The sequence below is a fragment of the Apteryx mantelli genome, chromosome 24 (assembly GCF_036417845.1).
Source record: "Apteryx mantelli isolate bAptMan1 chromosome 24, bAptMan1.hap1, whole genome shotgun sequence".
Classification (NCBI taxonomy): Eukaryota; Metazoa; Chordata; class Aves; order Apterygiformes; family Apterygidae; genus Apteryx; species Apteryx mantelli.
In genome coordinates, this window is record NC_090001.1 from 2,427,542 (window position 1) to 2,442,052 (window position 14,511).

Sequence of the window (14,511 nt, forward strand, 5' to 3'; positions counted from 1 at the left end):
TTCAGGCCAAGTCCATCCCATCTAGAGCCAAGTGTGGTTCGTAAATGGGAAGCACATCACACCAGAGTCTCTACTCATGTCCCTGCACTCTTAAACCTTTCTAGATCTTCTTCTTCTGAACCTCTTCTCACCCCAAATGAACGGGGACTGTGTAAAGGATGTCCACAAAGTGGCTGCATTGCAGACTCTCCAGGCCCAAGGACTTTCTCAGAGGCACCTTGTCCCTTCTGGAGATCAGTTCACCTCTGTCACAGGCCCCAAGGTGCTGTAGGGTCAGCTCAGGCAGCAAACCCCTCTCCTTCTGTTCCTGCATGGTCCAGCTCTCTTTCTCCCTGGCCTTGGCCACTGCAGGGTTTGCTCTTTTAGTGGGAACCTCGTTTCACCATTACGTTGCCACCTGCTCTCTATGCTGGCCTGTCACTACTCGGAATCAAATCCTCTGCATGCACCAGGACCTTGGTAACAGGTTTCCCTATGACAGATCTTCAGTTGGTGTGACAGCTGAGGTGATGAAGCCAAAAGAGATGCAAACAAAAGCAGCCTGGGGCACAGACAGGATTACTATTACCCTGAGATGTGGTGGGATCAGTCCCATGTCTCGAGTGCTGTGATGGTAGGGTACAAGCCCATCAGGAGACACTGGAAGGGGAGATGAGGAGGGGGGATGCCCTTTGTGTGAAGGCAACACTCAGATGCATGGAGCTCTTCCATGGGACAGACAACGGGAGGCAGCCCTGAAGGGCAGAGGAGCTAAGGAAAGCCAGCAGGTCCTTAAGAAGAGCACCCACAAAGCACATGAGTGCTCCATACTGACAGCTTGTCAAATTTGTAGGCATCTCCAGACTCTGTCTCGGCTAAACAGGGAACTCATGCCTGAGCTCCGGTGCAGTAACGCAGCATAAGGGAAGGGGAAGAAAGGAGAGGCTGAAAAGGAGGAATTCAGAAATACAGTGCTGTCCAGCGAAGTAGGGAAGTCAAAGCTCCTCTAGCATACACACTTGCAGGGGACATCACGAGCACAAAGAAGAGCTGCTGCTGCTTCAGTAACAGTAAAAGAGTAAAGAAGGAAAATGGGGGCTCAGTACTGCATGGGGCAGGGAATGTAGCAAGAGCAGATGTAGACAGGTCTGAGGAGCTCAGTGCCTTCTTGGCTTCAGGCTGCACCAACAAGGTCTCCTGGGCTGTTGTGCCTAGAGGCAGGACTGCAGATGAGAAAACCAGCCTGCAGTGCATGAGGGTTGAGAGAGGGATGACTTGCAAGAACTCAGCCAATACAGTCTATGGGATTGGATGTGTGGCATGCACAGACATTGAGAGAGCTGCCTGCTGCCACAGCAAAGCAACTCACTATCGTCAAAGGTTGTGGAGATCAGGGGAGGTGCCAATGACCAGAAAAAGGAATATGTTGTGCCCATCTTCCAAAAAGGCCACAAGGACATCCCGGGGAGCTGCAGGCCATTCAGCCTCACTTGAGTGAGGAGTGTGTCATGGAGTTAGTTGTCTCGGATCACCTTTCTGGGCACATGAAGGAGAAGAAGGTGCCTGGGAACACTCTGCATGGATTTACTGAACGTAAATCATTGCTGACCAACCTAATTGCCTTCATGATAAAAGAACTGTACTTGTGGAGGAGTGGAGAGTAGTGGAGGTCCCTTACCATGATTTTAAGCAAGCCATCTGACAGTGTCTCCCACAATATTCTTGTGCACAAGTAAGTCATTACAGTAGGGCTGGAGATTGCCTGCCTGGACAGCAGCTCTGCAGAAAAGGACCTGGGAGTCTCTGCACAGCAAGCTGAATGTGAGGCAGCAGCGTGTCCTAGCAGCAAAGGAGGCCACAGCATCCTGGGTTGCATGAACAGTAGCAGAGTCAGGTGATCAAGGAAAGTGATTATCCCCTTCTGCTCAGCACTCGTCTGAGCACATCTAGAGATGGCCACCATTTTGAGGCCCCCTGCAGAAGAATGATGTTGAACACTCAGAGTGAGTTCAGTGGCAGGCCCCCAAGGGCATCAGGGCTGGAGAACTTGCCCTGTGAGGAAAGACTGAGGGAAGAGGCCTTGTTCAGCCTGTGGAAGGAAAGGCTCTTGGGGGACTCATAGCAGCTTCCCAACTCAAGGTTACCACCAAGAAAGAACCAGGCTCTTTACAGAGATTCAGGGCAGGAGAATGAGAGGCAACGTTTAGAAGCTGACACAAACGCAGCTAGAATTGGATTAAAGGGAGAAACGTCAGTGAGGATAACAAAGTATTTGAAGTGGGGTCCAGAGAGCTTTTGGACTCTCTGTTCTTGGAGGCTTTCAGCATGCTGTTGGACAAAGCCCGGAGGAACTTAGTGTGAATTCAGTGTTGATCTTGAGTAGAGCAGGAGGCTGGACTAGAGACCTCCCGTGGTCCCTTCCAACTGGAATTGTTTGGTGATTCTGTCCTCTGTGGTGATAGTTACTGCGATTCTTGCACTCCTGAATTCCTTTTCCCCATGTGGGTTAGCACCACACATGGCATCCCCAGAGCCAGCCCCTCCCTGCGGTTTGAGGTTGCCTCTTGGGCCTGAAAGGTTTTCAGTTCAAAGTTTGATTATGAATGGCTACCTCTCCAGAATGGGCCCTCCTCACAGCCTGCAGTACCTGTGCCTTACAACGTGATGCTCCTCACTGTTGTGATCGATGGAAGGATGAGGGCCAATGAGCATTAGTTGAAACAAGAGAGGTTCAGGCTGGGTATAAGGAATTTTTTTTCCCTCCAGAAAGGCAAATCCTGGGGCAGTGAAGTGAGAACCGCTGCAGGAGATCTGTTGAGGAGTCAGGGGAGCAGCAGAGTACGCTATCACAGCCCTGGAGTGTGCTCTGTACACACTGACCAAAACCGCTCAGGGCTGGACATGCCTATTCCCTTTTGTCTACAATGTCCAGCTGCTTCACAGCCAGTATTGACTCGAGCTTTGCATAGCGGAGATAAGGAACTAGCTCTAAGGAGCCCTTCGGATACACAAAGTAAGCCCCACCTGGGCGTCCCAGCCCTGTGTCCAGCATCCGCCCATCAGTGACCCCTCCGAGCAGTGTCCTGGCCTCCCCACACAGTTTAGAGTGTAAGTAAGTCCTTCATTAAACCTACTTTGTTTAACCCCTCACAAACCTTGAGTGTCTCTCTATACTGGTATCTGACCCTCCCTTTCCTGCCTTGCAGTCACAGGCAGGTTGCCCAGAGATGCTGTGCCATCTCCTCCCTTGCAGGTTTTCATCCCTAACTCAATAAAGCCATGAGCCACCTGGTCGGACCTGATAGCTGACCCTGCTGTGAGCAGGAGGTTGGCCTAGAGATTTCCCCATGCCCCCTCCTGCCTGGATGATTTTGCATTTCCTTCCACCTCGGATCTTCCTTTCTTGATGGTAGGGAAAGCCCTCAGGTTCCGCGTGACCCTGGAAGTAAGTCAGAAACAATATGGTCAAAGCAGACGCTGCTGTCTTGTTCTTTTCCAGTCACTGTTGCTCAGATGTAGGACTGTGTGGCAGGTACCCACAAACAGCTCTCTTCATTGTCTTCATTTCACCTTTTCTGTTTTCCTCTTTCCCCCTTCCAAGTCCTTTGCTTTTATCATACACATGCCCTCCCATACAAATAGCCTACCTCTGTTTACCCTGTCCCCCTGGCTCCAGTTTTGCTTACTTTTTACCTTCATTTGGCTTTTCCAGACCATCAGAGGAGTGACCCTGAGGAGAAGGGCCTGGACATTACGAGGGATGCCATATGAGTCAGTGGTGCGTGCTCACCAAAAATCAGGCCAGCTTTATGCAGGGCTGCCTTAGGAAGAGCCTGGCCACCTGGGCAAGGACAGTTATTATCCACCTTGACTCAGCACTGGGGTGGCCACATCTGGAATAGTGTGTCCCAGTGTGGGTTGCCCAGTGCTGGAGGAATAGGAAGGACCACGAGAGGGTCCAGAGGAGGTCTGCCAAAATGGGGGTTAGTGTCCTGAAGCACAAGGCCTTTACGGAGAGGCTGAGGGACCTGGCCTTCTTTAGCCTGGTGAAGTGGAGGCTAAGGGCAGACCAGCAGCAGCCTGTGAGTGCTTGAAGGGTGATTTCAGAGGTGATGGAGCTTTTCTGGGGAGTAGGAAATAGCATGAGAAGGGGAAAGTGCCAAAAAAAAATGCAGCTTGATTGGTTCAGACTGAATTTCTGGAAAACTAAATGTCACTTGTACTGTGGTTCAATAGGATACCCAAGGAGAGTCTGTGGTGAGCCCCTGGCTTTGTATTGATACTAGGGGTGGATGAAGAGTGAGCTGAGAGCTTCTGGGTAAGGATTAAAGGGCAGGCTAGCATGGGTGACACTGTTGCGGGTGTTTACTGCAGGCCACCTGATCAGGAAGAGGAAGTCGATAAGGCCTTCTGCAGACAACTGGAAGTAGCCTCATGATCATAGGCCCTGGTTCTCATGGGGGACTTCAACCACCCTGATATCTGCTGGAGAGACAACACAGCTAGGCACAAGCAGTCCTGGAGGTTCCTGCAGAGCATTGGTGACAACTTCTTGACACAGGTGGTGGAGGAGCCAACAAGGAGAGGTGTGCTCCTAGACCTTGTACTAACAAACAAAGAAGGACTGGTGGAAGATGTGAAGGTCGGGGGCAGCCTTGGCTGCAGAGACCATGAGATGGTGGAGTTCAGGATCCTGCGAGGAGGCAGCAGGGCACCAAGTAGGATTGCAACCCTGGAGTTCAGGAGAGCAAACTTTGTCGTCTTCAGGGACCTACTTGGAGGAATCCCATGGGTTAGGGCCCTAAAAGGAAGAGGGGTTCAAGAGAGCTGGTTAATATTCAAGCATCACTTCCTCCAGGCTCAAGAGCGGTGCATTCCTATGAGTAGGAAGTCAAGCAAAGGGGGTAGGAGACCTGCATGGATGAGCAAGGAGCTCCTGGCAAAACTCAACCAGAAGGAGGAAGTATACAGAAAGTGGAAAGGGAGACAGGCCACTTGGGAGGAATATAGGAACGTTGTCAGAGTATGCAGGGATGCGAGGAGGAAGGCTAAGGCCCGTTTGGAATTAAATCTGGTGAGAGATGTCAAGGACAGCAAGAAGGGCTTCTTCAAAGACATCAGTAGCAAGAGAAAGACTAGGGAAAATGTGTGCCCATTGCCAAATGGGGTGGGTGCCCTGGTGACGAAGGATGCAGAGAAGGCAGAGTTACTGAATGCCTTCTTTGCTTCAGTCTTTACTGCTGAGGCCAGCCCTCAGGAACCCCAGACCCTGGAGGCAAGAGAGAAAGTCTGGAGAGAGGAAGACTTTCCCTTGGTCGAGGAGGATTCGGTTAGAGATCATTTAAGCAAACTTGACACCCATAAATCCATGGGCCCCGATGGGATGCACTCACGAATGCTGAGGGAGCTGGCGGATGTCATTGCTAAGCCACTCTCCATCATCTTTGAAAGGTCCTGGAGGACAGTAGAGGTGCCTGAGGACTGGAAGAAAACCAATGATGTCACCCCAGTCTTCCAAAAGGGCAAGAAGGAGGACCCAGGGAACTACAGGCCAGTCAGCCTCACCTCCATCCCTGGAAAGGTGATGGAGCAGCTCATCCTGGAGGCCATCTCCAAGCACGTGGAGGAAAAGAAGGTGATCAGGAGGAGTCAGCATGGCTTCACCAAAAGGGGAAATCATGCTGAACCAATCTGATAGTCTTCTATGATGGAATGACTGGCTGCGTAGATGAGGGGAGAGCAGTGGATGTTGTCTACCTAGACTTCAGCAAGGCTTTCGACACTGCCTCCCATAACATCCTCATAGGGAAGCTCAGGAAGTGTGTGCTGGATGAGTGGACAGTGAGGTGGATTGAGAACTGGCTGAATGGCAGAGCTCAGAGAGTTGTGATCAGTGGCACAGAGTCTAGTTGGAGGTCTGTAGCTAGCGGTGTCCCCCAGGGGTCAGGACTGGGTCCAGTCTTGTTCAACTTCTTCATCAATGACCTGCATGAAGGGACAGAGTGCACCCTCAGCAAGTTTGCGGATGAGACAAAACTGGGAGGAGTGGTGGATACGCCAGAGGGCTGTGCTGCCATTCAGAGAGACCTGGACAGGCTGGAGAGGTGGGCGGAGAGGAATCTCATGAAGTTCAACAAAGGCAAGGGCAGGGTCGTGCACCTGGGGAGGAATAACCCCATGCCCCAGTACAGGTTGGGGGTTGACCTGCTGGAAAGCAGCTCTGCTGAGAAGGACCTGGGAGTGCTGGTGGACACCAAGTTAAGCATGAGGCAGCAGTGTGCCCTAGTGGCCAAGAAGGCCAATGGTATCCTGGGGTGCATCAGGAAGAGTGTTGCCAGCAGGTCGACGGAGGGGATCTTCCTCCTCTACTCAGCCCTGCTGAGGCCACGCCTGGAGTACTGTGTCCAGTTCTGGGCTCCCCAGTACAAGACAGACATGGCACTACTGGAAAGAGTCCAGCAGAGGGCTACAAAGATGATGAGGGGACTGGAGCATCTCTCTTATGAGGAAAGGCTGAGAGAGCTGGGCCTGTTTAGCCTGGAGAAGAGAAGGCTGAGAGGAGATCTTATCAACGTGTACAAGTATCTGAAGGGAGGGTGTCAAGAGGATGGGACCAGACTCTTTTCAGTGGTGCCGAGCGACAGGACGTGAGGCAACAGGCACAAACTGAAACACAGACGCTTCCATCTGAACATGAGGAAAAACTTTTTCACTGTGAGGGTGACAGAGCACTGGAACAGGTTGCCCAGAGAGGTTGTGGAGTCTGCTTCTCTGGAGATATTCAAAACACGCCTGGACGCGATCCTGTGCAATGTGCTCTAGGTGACCCTACTTGAGCAGGGGGGTTGGACTAGATGATCTCCAGAGGTCCCTTCCAACCTCAGCCATTCTGTGATTCTGTGATGAGAACCAGGGCCTGTGATCATGAGGCTACTTCCGGATGTCTGTAGAAGGCCTCATCGACTTCCTCTTCCTGATCAGGTGGCCTGTAGTAAACACCCACAACAGGGTCACCCATGCTAACCTGCCCTTTCATCCTTACCCAGAAGCTCTCAACTAGCTCTTCATGCACCCCTAGGCAGAGCTCAATACATTCCAGTTGCTCTCTCACATAAAGAGCAACTCCACCACCTCGCTTTCCTGGCCTGTCTTTCCTAAAAAGCACGTAGCCATCCATGACAGCACTCCAGTCATGTGAGCTATCCCACCATGTCTCTGTAATTGCAATGAGATCATGGCCCTGCGACCGCACACACATCTCTAGTTCTTCCTGTTTATTCCCCATGCCGCATGCATTGGTATACAGGCATTTCAGAGAGGTAATCGAACCTGCAGGTTTCCCAGGAGGGATACTGAATGGATGGGATGTTACTGGATTTAAGAAATTGCATCTCTTTAAGGTCACATTATCTGCATGGAGTATTACTAGTTCATAGCAATGAGCTCTCTGTGGGGACAGTGCTTGAGTAGCGTATTGTTTCATTAACAGTTCTACTTTATGTGGCACATACACAGTCACTGGGTGACCCAAAACTACAGGTCGTGTTTTTTCAATAAGGGCTGCTGTAGCTGCTATCGCTCTGATGCATCCTGGAGTGCCTTTGGTTACTGCATCTAGCTGGGTGGAGTAATAGGCCACTGGCCTACGATGAGGACCTAGTTTTTGAGTGAGTACTCCACTTGCTACTCCCTGTCATTCATGAACGAATAATTCAAATGGCTTACTATAATCTGGTAGTCCTAGAGCCAGGGCTGAGACCAACACCCTTTTTACAGATGTAAAAGCTTTCTCTTGTTCTGGAGTCCAGGTCAAAGGCTCTGTCTCCTCCTTTTTTGTTGCCTGGACCAAAGGTTTGGTAAGCTCTCCCAACCCGGGAATCCATGGTCGGCAAAATGCTACAGCTCCTAAAAATCCCCTGAGTTGCTTTTTTGTCATAGGATGGGGCATATCAAGAATTGCCTTTACTCATTCTGGATCAATTAATCTGTGTCTTTCCTTCAAGAACCACTCCAAATACTTTACCTCTTGTTGACACAGCTGGAGTTCGGACGGAGATGCTCGATGCCCTTTCTCTGCAAGAGCGTTACATAGAGAAACAGAGTCTTTCAAACAAATCTCATAATCTTTACTTGCTAATAACAAATCATCCACATATTGTATTAACACTGAACATCCTGAAAGTTCGATATCTGCAAGATCATTTTTAAGTATACGCGAAAAAATAGTCAGAGACCCAGTAAATCCCCGTGGTAGTCTAGTCCAAGTTAATTGTTGTCCCTTCCAAGTGAAGGCAAAAAGATCTTGGCTGTCCTCGGCTACTAGTATACTAAAAAAAGGCTGCACTTAAATCAATCCCAGTAAAATAAGTTGCCCAGTGGGGTATCTGTAATAATATAGTTGATGGGTCAGGAACTACTGGATGTGGAGCAATTACATGTTGGTTTATAACTCTTAAGTCTTCTACAAACCGATACTCTGGATCGCCATCAGAATCCTGCCTATTCTTTTTCACTGGCAGAATCGGGGTGTTGTATGGGGATTCACAAACTCTAAGGATACCCAATTTTAAATAGTGGTCAATTTGCTTTTGGATACTTTTCTCTGCTTCCTTTGGGATAGGGTGTTGTTTAACCGCAGGAGGTAATCCCCCCTTTGTTTTGATCGAGACTGGACTAGCTGATTTCAATAGTCCAACATCCATTCCTGAAGAGCTCCATAACTTTCCAGGAACTGATTCTAAACCTGTTGGAATTTGCAGATTAGTTGACTCTGGTTCTGGTGTCTCAGCCAGAACACATGAACCCATTATTACTAATTTCATCCCTTCCGGCTGTAAGCAGATCTGAGTGTCCAAGGCTTGTAAGAGATCCCTCCCTAAAAGGCAACAGGGTGAATCCATGGAAATTATGACATGTCCCCACACTCCTTTACCTGCAATAGTGAGCAATAAGGACTTAGTTAATGATCGTTTGCCTTTTTCCATTAATCCCTGTACTGTTATTTTATCTGATGACTTTCATCCTTTAGGCTCAAAATTCAAAAGGGAAAGGGTAGCTCCGGTATCCACTAAGAAGGGAATTTCTTGACCTTCTATTTGCCATTATCTGCCCCCTGAAGTCCAAATCTATATCCCATGAAGTCACCCCAGCTCCCACAGTATTTTCTGGATCTCCCATCTCCTATCATTGTGGGCTGGCTGGGAATTGCCTGGTGTCATTCCCAGTACTCGACTGTCTCATGCTGTCCCCTCTATTCCTGGGCATGCGGGGCTTCACAGGGCATTGCTGCTTCCAGTGCCCTTGTTCCCCGCAAGAATGGCAATAATCATTAACTCCTAAGCATACAATATGTTTGCTTTGATTCTGTCTATCTTCTCCGGCCCTTACTCGCCCCCTTCCTCTAGTTTCTTTCAACCTGTCTCTTAACACAGCTGCTAACACACTCGCTTCCTCTTTCTTCTGTCGTCTCTTTTCTTTCCCCTTCTCTTCAGCTCGACCGTTATATACAAATGTGGCTAAACGTACTATTTCGTCCATAGACTTCCCTGGCCAGTCAGGAACATGTTTAGAAAAATACTTTTTAATGCCCGAGGCTGTTTCATCTACAAATGTGGAAACTATTAGAGGCCTGTTAGCCTTGGCTTCTGGGTCTATCCCCCCTCCAAACATTCGGATTTGTTTAAATAGTCTGGAAAGGAAAGCTGAGGGCTGTTCCTCAGGTTGTTGCTGACACTCCCTTATTTTAGGACCAATTCACAGTCTTTTGTCCTACCAAACATATAGCTTCTTCTAAGCCTTGTTTGGCTAATTGCAACTGCCGGTAAGCTGCCTCTACATTATAATTCCACCCGGGGTCCACAGCCGGCCAGGCTGTTCGAGCAGCTGCAACACCCCCTTGTTCTGTCCAGTGACAACTTGCATCCAGAATTGAGTGAGTGAACAAGGCTTCAAGGAGCATTTGCACATCCCCCCCAGGTAGGATCATACACCCGCACTATTCCTCTTACGATTTGTAGCACTTTCTATGAATCTTCCCGAAGCCTGGGAGTTTGTTGACTCCATGCAATCCAATCTTGGGGCCCCCGGGATCAGTAAATTCGCGTTGTAGCTACCCGAGGTGCCCCGTCCAGACCTGGCGGGGGCTCTCCTGGCACAGGAACGACATGCGAAGGAGTTAGTTTGAGAGGTGGAGGAGGAAGGGAAGGAGGGGGTATAGAGAAGTTGAAGCAGAGGATAGCACAGAGGGTGGAGCGGTTTCCACAAGCGTTTTAGCAGCTGCACTACTTGCAGCATTCTGAGAAAAATTTTTCTTTGCCCAGCTGTCCCATACAGACCAATAATCCATTTGTCTGGGGAACCTGTCCTCCAAATGGTGACGCAGGAAAGTTAATTCCTGATGATCAAAGGTTCCCTGTGGTGGCCATCGTTCCGCCAGGTTACCTTCCCTTGTCAGGAACAGCCAATCCTCCTGACATAGTTGGATCAAAATTTTTTTTTTTTCTTTTTCTTAGGTTCTTGGTACCATCAATCTTTCTCTAGTTTTGCAGAATTTCAGCTAAGGGCATCCCCTTTTCTATGCCGGACTTATTTCCCATATTGAGTTCCTGAAAAGTGCGTCTTATGCTGATCAGGCAGCGCACTTCCTTATAATATACCTTTTTTTTTTTCTCCCCTCAGCAACACCAGAATTTAAGTTTTCATTACCCCCTGCAGCCGGCATGTTTACACTCTCTCTCTCTCACTCTCTCTCTGGGAACCGTACTCACACCACCCGAGTCTTTGACTGCTAGGACTGCTGTCCCTTCGCAGTGGGCAGCTCTGTCAGCCGACGGGTGCCCCCTTCGGTTCCCAGGTCACACGCACTCACACTCGTCACAGTAACTCTAAGTTAGTCTTGCGGTGCGCCTTACGCTGATCAGGCTGTGCACTCCCCCCTTCCAGACGGGGTGAGATGGGACTCGCACCCTCTCAAACCATGGGGGTGGGACTTGAACCCACTCAAACCCTGGGGGTGGGACTGGAACCCACTCTCCCTAAAATGTAGTACCGGGTACGCCTTACAGTGATCAGCCTGCGTACCCCTTACAGTGCACTTTGTTACCAAACCAGAGTTTAGAATTTAGGCAGGAATTTAAGACTCACCCTCTCGGTGCCTCCCGTTGCCAGAGATCCCAGGTGAACTCACCTGATGGCACCAGATGATCGTTTGGAGATGAGAGGCCCTGATGTTGGTTGCCTAGGGTCCCATCTGGGGTGCCAAACTGTTATGGTAAATCAGGCTCGCCAGCCACCATAACAGGGTCCGACCCTAGGTTCCTGCTGAGGCAGAAGTTCAAAGTCAGATTGGAGAGAAACAAAATTTAATGACACATGTGCGGTAATTACAGCTCGAGCTGGGTGCCTCCGAAGAGGAACCCCGAACAAAGAAACTCCTGGGCAATTATACCCTTACAATCTAAATTCTCCACCCCTCAAGTGATAGTTTGGACCAATAGTAATAGTTAGGTCTGGGGTCTTCTCCTTCTTCCTTGGGCCCCTTCATCGTCTCTAGGAAGGCTGCTGCTTTTCTTATCTTCAAGAATACTACTCCTGCTTCACTCCAAGTGTCACAGCAGCAGCTCCAGCCTTGCTGGCCACCAGCAAGCTGTGGTTGCCTGCAGAACCAGTGCACTGTGACCCTGACCCCAGCCTCCCTCCCTTGGCCTGATGGCCTTTTGTCCACATGCCCCACGGTGCCACTGCTCAGCACATCACCTACTCCCAGCTCTCCTGGGGCCATGGTGCCAGCATTGCCCCGCTCCTCTCTCTCACACAGTGTGGCATTTCTTCCCTCACCTCCTTCCTCCCATAGCTGTTTGTGAAGGACCTGCAGCCTTCTGAGAGGACAGACATTGTTGTCACAGCCATTGAGGGCATGAGGAACTGCAGCACCTGCAGCATGGTGGTGGCTACCCACATGCTAAAAATGTTCATGCTGGACACTGTCTCTCTGCTGGAAGATGTAAGCAGCCTGCGGCTGGTGTGCCTGGGGCTTGAGCCCTCTGGGGCATTGCTTTCCCCACCAGACCCAGGGTTCTTGGGCACCCGACAGCCTTTGAAGGCAGCAAGGAATGGGGGGAGTGATGGAGAGGGAAGGAGATCTCAGTGGGGACTGGGGTAATGGCTGCTCTCTGGCAGCAGCCCCACTCTCACCCATGTCTCTCCCAGGTGACACAGATCATAAGGTGCCTCTACAGGAACGTGAAGTATGTCAGGGAGTTGGCAGCCTGGGTCGCCCTAAACAGGACCCTTTGCCAGCTGGCTTCCTCGAACCCTGATGAGATGATCGTGAGCTTGCGGTACTGCTCCCCACTCTGCAACAGATGTGGCGCCCGTCAGCCTCGAGAGCTCATCCCATGGGGAGAAGGGCCCAAAGATGGTGAGAGCCAAGGAGATCTCCAGGACACCCCTGAGGGACAGGGCTGTCTGTCTCTCCCACCATTTCCCAGCCCTGGTGCACCAAGCAGGCCTTCAGGAGCCAGAGCTGACCAAGTGTCCATGCCTTCAGCCCCAGAGCGCAGCTGCCATGCTCCCTGCCTGCCCCACAAGGGACTTCAGCTTGGTCATGTCCTGCCTGCCTGGGCAGAACTCTCTTGGGGCTCCCAGTGAGGAGGGGATCGGCAGGGGCAGGGCTGCCGCACAGCCGGGAACCTCCAGGGCTTGCCCAGGCTATGGCACTGTGGCCAAGGAGGCACCACTGAGAGAGTGCTCTGGGCCTGCAGCACTGCTGTGACCATGTGGAAGGCGATGATGGCTAAGCCTACGGCTGCGATGGACATGCTGCGGGAGCTGCTGAGCTTGCTGGAGGACCAGCTGCTGCGCAAGCAGTCCAGCCCCGACAGGGACAACACCCACATTCTTCCCCTGCCTGTGAGTTACCAGACGAGGCCTCGCTTGCCCCAGGCTGGCACCTGCCTCTCTGGGTCCCCTCTCCCCTCCCGGTGTGCCCCCAAGCAGGGACCTCTCCTGGGCCGATGGATACAACATGCCCAGTGCCAGACCTCCGACTGCCAGCACACAGGGCTGCTGAATCCTGCTTGTGCCTCTCTGCACGCAAACACCTAGGCTGGCTATGCCCAGGCAATCTCCATCCTACACTGTCCCTGCATCTGCCGACCTTGCTCAGCAGGCTGGAAACCCAGGCTAGGGTTGGGGCAAAGTTAGGGGCTGGAGTAGGGCTCCTGCAAAACCTGGGCAGGCAGCAAGGCCTGGGAGAAGGACCCTGGCAGAGCCTGCATGATACATGAGACCTCCCCGATGATGGTCATGCTGACCCAGGAAGGCAGCTGAGCGAAGCCATGCTGGCAGCCTGGGGCTTGACAGGAGGTGGTGGGTCACCCAGTGGCTTGGACTTTGCTGGTAATCAGGAGGTGCGGTGGCTGCTCCCAACTCCCCGCTGACCCATTCAGCTGCCCCAAGTCTTTCATGCCAGGCCCTTGGCTGTGCTGCACAAGGAAAAAGGCACCAGTACCCACCGGGAAGAGCTCCCACTGCTGGCATGTCTCGGCTGTGCCCGGCAGAGATCCAGTCCCAGCACCAAGCAAGCCAGCTCCAAATGGCATCAATTGTGAGAATGCTGTGCCCAGATTCCCACTGAGAGGGACAATGAGCCAGAACGCAGGACCAGGCTAACGCAGCCAGCTGCTCCTGGGCCTAGAGGCAGCAGCCTTCCTCCGTACAGAGGAGGCCCTCCGTATATCAGGGCCCACTTGGAGATTTGTTCTCTGCACTGCACCCTCTGTGGCCAAGCCATGGCGTGTGCAGATTCCTGGCCCTGGACACTGAGCCCTGATGGGAAATCAGCAACCACAGCACTTTTGGCAGCCGGAGTGTCTTTCCTTGCATCACAAAAAGAAGTTGTCTTTCACACAGGCAAGGAAAATGCAGAGCCTCCTCCCAGACATCATGGAGTGGCTGTAGGGTGCTCACAGGGACATGTGTGTGGAAAGCCTGATGTTGCTGAGAAGCATCCACAGCTACTTGGAGATGAAGGGGTCCAACCCCATTGCTCTGCAGCTGGCTGAGAAGCTTCTGCCATGTTTTGATGGTGTAAGGCTAGTGGGAGAGCCAGGGACTCTCCTCACACGTCCAAGGGTCTAAATGCATGGCTATGGGTGCTGTGTGTCCCTCTGCACATGTGCCCATTGGCACCTGAATTTGCGCTTCCTGCCACAGGCCCTGCTGCCTGTCGGGAAACCTTCTGTGGCTTCATGAGTAGTCAAAGGCTTAAAAATGGAAACAGTGGAGCCATTGCTGAATGGAGCTGGAGGCCTAGTGAGAGTGGACACACAGAATGCTGAGGAAGACCTCCGTGATTAGCACAAAAGTTCAGGAAGGAGAACTGTGGATGAGGATCCAGCAGTGGATGAGGATTGACTCAGCTGTGAGAACTCGACATCTCAGGTCCATGGGACTCAGCGGGCTGCATCTGACCATGCTGAGAAAACTGGACAGCATCCTTTCCCAATGGCAGGAGGAAAGCAACGTTTGCAC